Genomic DNA, 6,592 nt, shown 5'->3' on the forward strand with positions numbered 1-6,592 from the left:
TTTTTCTTTTTCTTTATCCTTTCTTTGTTAAATTATAAATCGCATATTGAACTTGTTTTTTTTTTCGTTTTTTTTTTTTTTTTTGGTTTTTTTCACGGTTCGATAATTAAAATGTAAAAAATTACCATATTGGAAATATTTGAAGTAGAAAAAAAACGCGATCGAATGTCAAATTTTTCATTAAAAAAAAAAACAATAATTTTCAAACCCCTTTCGATAAAAAAAAAAAAATTTTCTATTTAATTCTATATAATTTCAAATTAGAAAAAAAAAAAAGAAAAACAAAAATGGCGGATTACCAAAAGGCATCCGTGACTTTAATGTATTTTTTTTTTTTTTTAAAATTATTATTATTTTTTAATGGTTTCGAAGCACTTTTTCAAAGTTGTCTCTCGATCGACTTGTTTGTTTGCCCGTTTGTTTGTTTGTTTGCGTTTCATTAATTTAAATTGTAAACCTAACAAACGAACAAATCAACAACGTCATAATCGCATTCAAAAATTTTATTTTAAAAAAATGTGCGATTTTTCCGATTTTCAAACACCTACAAATCGATCCTGCATGATATTAAACCTGTGATATTTCAGGTTCGATAAATTTTTTTTTTATTGTAATAAAAAGCCTTGAAATAAAAAAAAAACAAAAACAAAAAAAAACAAAAAAAATGATTTTTCGTTCCTTAAGGCCCCCCTTTCTGACTTATACGAAAGACTCGCCCCCCCCTTTTTATTATTATTATTATTATTATTATTATTATTATTATTATTATTATTATTAATCCTGAACTTCATTTTTTTAGAAATTATGCAATTTCCTCTTTTTTTTTTCGTTCCACCTTTCACCGTAAAAATTTTTTTAAAAAAAAAACTTGATTTTGTTTTTTTTTTTTTTTTTAATTTCCGCAATCTTTGACCTTTAAAAAAAAAGTTATTTTCGTGTACGTGCATCTCTAAGGCAACCAACCAAAACAATTTAAAAATGACAACAAACAACAAACAACAACAACAACAATATCGATTCTTAATTGTTTTCTATTCGATTCTCCTTGTCGTTTTTTGTTTTGTTTTCAACGACTAATCCATTCACACGCGAACGCGAAAGAAGTGGGGGGGGGGCCTTAATATTATCGATTCCTATTTTTTTTTTTTTTTTTTTTGTTAATAAAATCGGTCGCCCATTCACTCACTCACTCACTCGCACACCCACACACACACACGTAAATATGGATAAATAATTAAAACGTGTTTTTTTTTTTTACGTAATACCTTTTATTATGTGTTATCACTTCTAAAAATAATCTCGCGGACCTTGTCATTTTATTAAGTGTTAATAAATGTGACATATGATGCGACAAAGATGGAAAATCCTCTCCCCTCCTTCTCCCCCTTTCCCTTCTCCTTCTTCCCTTTTTCCTTCCCCTTCTCCTCCTCCTCCCCCCTCGGAGAAAAAAAAATTTAATTGTCGAATCGAAACGTATAGAACAAACACACGAAAAAATCGAAAAAAAATGGCGGCTTGTTACGTCACGTTCGAACGTGTACGTTACACGCATGTATTTACAATTGAAAATAATTTCATCATCATCATCATTATTATAATTTTCTCTCTCTCTCTCTCTCTAACAAATTTTATTGTTTTATTTTAATTTATGATAAATTTCGACACCTGCCGGTACCTTCATACGATCGTTTTATTATTACCATAAAAAATTTGCCAAATTCGTTAAATTAAAAAAAAAAAAAAAAAAAAAAGTCGTGACACTAGAACGCTGTCGTGTATGCAATACAAGCAGAAGAGGCGGGGGCGGAGGGGAGGGGGTGGTCAGTAGTTAACAACAACTAATGAAAGTTTAAATGTTTAACTAAAATGTTAAAAAAAAAAAATAAATAATTTTTTGATTGTTTACACGTACGTAAAAATTTACGTTCGCCTTGTTGTATTACTATTACAACAAACGAAAACAACTGCAACCATATTTATTATTATTATTATTTAATGTAATGGTTAAAAAAAAAACGTTAAAATTATTATAAATCACGACGATGTAACATGGCTGACACGTTTTTCCATCTTCTACTTAACCCATTTCCTAAAAATAACCTTCTTTTTCGTAATCAAAAGATTTTTTTTATGAAAAAAAAAAATTATTCAATTAGGGAACACATTTTTTTTTTTATATGAAATTAAACGATTCGAACAAGGACGCGTACATTATGTGTAACGAAAAACAAAAAAATTGTTGTTGTTGTTGTAATTACATTTTTTTTAAAAAAACGAGAAAAATTTAAAAACCTTGAAACTCTTTGTTTGTTTTTGTTTGTTTTGTTTTGTTTTGTATTTTTTTTCCCCCCGAATATGTTTCATTTTGATTTGTGATTCGTAACAATATTTCCGACCGAATTCATTTCCGTTAATAATATCCGTAATAAAAAAAAAAAAAAATTAAAACAAAAACAAATAATAATAATAATAATAATAATAATAATAATAATAATCTAATTTTAAAAAAATAAATAAATTATTATCATTTTTTTATTTTTTGCTTGAAACGCCCAAAAACTTTTTATTATTAGGTAATTATTTCACCGATCGTATTTCCGCCATAATCACTAACTCATAATAATAATAATAATGATAATTTAAAAAGAAATTTGACCGGATTTCGAATTGTTGCCCAACCGGAAAAACGTCATAAAAACTTGAAAAACTTTTTCTTTTTTTTTTTTTTTTTTCTTATTGATTCATTTTTGATCACTGTCAATTTATTAAAAATTTTATTAAAAACTTATTATAAAAATTATTAAAAAAAAAAAAAAAAAAAAAAAGTGACGTCATGCGAGATGCGCGCGACTTTTTAAAATTTACCGAAAAAAAAAAAAAAAAAATTTCGATTATTTTTGGATTAGTTACCAAATACGAAAAAAAAAACAAAAAAAAAAAAAAAAACACGAATAATAAATTAATTAAATTCGACTCTTGCCATATACATATAAAAACAGTGTAATAATAATAATAATAATTGTATGAATAATAATAATAATAATAATAATAATAATAATAGTAATAATAAAACCCGAACCTTGTTTTTGCAAAACGTACCTTCCTTTTATTATTACAAAAAAAAAAAAAAAAATTTCTTACGCCCTCACCTCAAATAAAAAAAACGGGTTATACAAATCAGCAAAATACAATAACCAAAAATAAATAAATAAAATAAATAAATAATAATAATAATAATAATAATAATAATAATAATAATAATAATAAAGAACCTGGTCGAATCGAATGTAAAAAAAAATTTTATTTAATTTTTATTAACTTATTATTGCGATATTTTTTATTAATAAATAATTCATATGCTATCGGTCAAGGTAGGTGAATGAAATGTACATAAGAGAAGTTTTTTTTTTTCTTTCTCCATTTTTTTTTTTTCTCGTACGAAACGTTTCGCCAATATTAATAATAATAATAATAATAATAATAATAATAATATAATTAATTTTAATTTTTTTTTCACCTCGACTTGAATCAAATTTTTGTCGGTGTTAATTATAAAAACCGGTCAAATAGCATTTTATTTTATTTATTTTTTTTTTTTTTGTCAAAAAATAACATTTTAAATTTATCAACGACAATTATTATTATTATTATTATTATTGATTAATTAATTAATTATTCGCGGGGGGAGACTGAAAAAAAAATTTTTTTTTTTACTAACTAACGGTTAAAAATAAATTTAATAATAATAATTATTATTATTAACATAGAGAAAATATGATATTATAAAATTTAAATTTTTTTTTTGTCGTGTAAAACCCGTTTTTTTTTTTATTTTATATTATTATTTATTTATCACCGAAGAAGAAACTGTCGTTAAACAAAAAAAAAAAAAAAATTTAATATTAATAATAATAACAATAAAAGTCATTCACAAATCGTTTAACAAATTTTAAATTTTCATTCTCGAACATAAATTTCAAAAAAAAAAAAAATTCTTTTAAATAAATGAAATTTTTAACGGTTTTTACATTTCGAAAAATAATAATAAAAAAAAAAAATGTAATTGAAATTTATTATTTAGAAGAAGCAGAAGAAGAAGGAAAAGTATTGGGAAAACTTTATACTATCGAATAAATTAAATTAAAGTAATTAATTACTAATTACGAATTTAAAAAAAAAAATTAAAAATACGATACCGAATAATGGTTGCCATTTTCTTCAAATGGTGACGTACTAAATCCGTTGCTCATCATAAAAAAAAATTTTTTTTTAAACGACAATTCACTTTTTCATAATATTTTTTTTTAAATAAAAATAATTTTTTATTTTAATATAACGCGTAAAAAATAATAATTTTATTTCGGTGAAATAATTTACGTAAATATAAATTTAAAAAAGAAAAAACTTTGACAGAGTAACGAACAATTTAAATTCTCTTAACGAAATGGCAAATGAAAATGATGTTGGCGCGTTTATTAAGTTGGCGGCAGTGGCAGCAGAAGTAGTAGTAGGAGTTGGTTGTTATAGAACAAATTTCCCGTCCGTGACCGTTTTTTTTTTTACTACGAAATCAGGATCTTTGCTCAAATGATCTTGTCTTTTTGTTTTAAATTACTCGCGGTTAAAAAGTTTTAAATTAAAAAATTTAATTTTCAATAAAAAAAAAAAAGAATATTTATCCAGTTCATTTTTTTTTTTTTTTTAAAATTTAAAAATAAAATCATATTGAAATATAATATTCCTCATTCCTGTCACTTTTTCCTTTTTTTTTTTTTTAAAATTTTACTATATGACCTTTTATCGACTTAAATTACTAATTAAAAACCTTTATCGACTTAACTCCACAATTTAAAAACCAATTCGATGTTATTTCTTACTCGAGTAAATTCAATTAACTAAATTATCAGCAAAAAAATTATTTTATCGAGTGGTACTTAAAGAAAAGTACAAAATAAAAGTAGTTTAATCAGGTATTAAGGTATCAACGATTAATTGTCAAATAATAATAAATAATAATATTTTTTTAAACATTCCAAAAGCATTGAAAGCTTACATACACACACACATATAAGTAAATGTGTTTATTTAAAATAAGATGCCACGAATAAAATGTAATCAAATTTACTCGAGTGTTAAATAATTTGAATATGCAACATGATAAATTCTCGAGGAACAATTAACAATAGATACAGTAATTAGTGCATAATTAATATAAATTCATTAAAATATTTTACACACATTGCAAACAATCGAATAAACTTATTGTATGTAGTGTTAGTAAAAGGTTATTAGTTTATTAAACCAGATCTAAATTAGTAAGATATATAAATTCTTAATTTTGAATAATGCATACATACCTGTATAGTCCACCATACTGCTTAACTGTTTTTACTGTGTGTTCCAATTGGTTATTTGAAATTATCCACTTTTAACTTTTAGAATGTAAATTTTAATAAAAGGTATTTGAAATTTATGTTTATAATATAAATAAAGTAATTTCAAACAAAAACAAAACGATTAAAAACTTTTTTTTTTCTTTTCAAACTGATCAAAATCACAGTGTGGTCAAATTGATGTAGTTTTTATGCAAAACGAATGCTTTAAAATAACGTAAAAATAAAAAACTTAACAAATTATCAAAGAACTTCAATATATAATTTCAATTATAATAATATTCCGCACGGTTAATCATAATTTTAATTATAATAAATTAAAAAAAAATTAAAACTTTATAAAACTGTCATTACAATATCCGGATATTTTCACACTGTATGCGCAGGGAAATTTTTTTTCTTCAGGTTTGCTTTAGGTTGGCAACATTTTTCCTTCTTGCATTTAAAATGTAAACACATTTAATAAATTTACTTTTAATATGTTTTTTTTTTTTTTTTTTTTTGTAAATTTAATACTTTACTGAATTTTATTATACTTCAAAATATAGATTAACCATACTTACATTTTAAGCAGTCATTATCACCATTTTTTTGAGTATTCACTACATTTTCCGCCATTTTAAATAAAATTCTTGTTGTGCATCAAATGCGAAAACAACAAATTTGCCAATAAATTCTTATTACAAGCAAATTTCTCAGGTAATTTATTAAAAAAGAAAATTATAATAATGATTGAGAATAAAAATTCATTATTTTTGAATAATGGTTTATATATCAATGCAAAATAAAAAACAAATTTAAAACTATTTTAAAAAAGTATCAACTTTTTTTTTGTTTTTTTTTTTTATTATTATTATTTTCGGCACAATTAGACAAAAAATTGTTATAAATTATTTTTTTTTTTTAAAAAAATACAATGCATCTTTTTTTTTACTAAAAAAAAAAATTGTACGTAAAAAGTAGTAAACGCAAAAATTCTTATTCAAGTTTGAATAAATTTAAATTTAAAAAAAAAATTTAAATTTAAATTTTTATTTTTAGCTAACTAGTGAAATAGCTATTTTTATTCATTTATATATATATTTATAAAAAAAATTAGTGTAAGTAAAATAATAATAATAATAATTTAAAATTGCCCCCCCCCTCTTTTTTTTCTCTTTTGGCTCTTGCCAAAAACCAAAAAAAAAAAAAAAAAAAAA

Source organism: Pediculus humanus, genomic scaffold, assembly GCF_000006295.1.
Source record: "Pediculus humanus corporis 1103172108221 genomic scaffold, whole genome shotgun sequence".
NCBI classification, from domain to species: Eukaryota; Metazoa; Arthropoda; class Insecta; order Psocodea; family Pediculidae; genus Pediculus; species Pediculus humanus.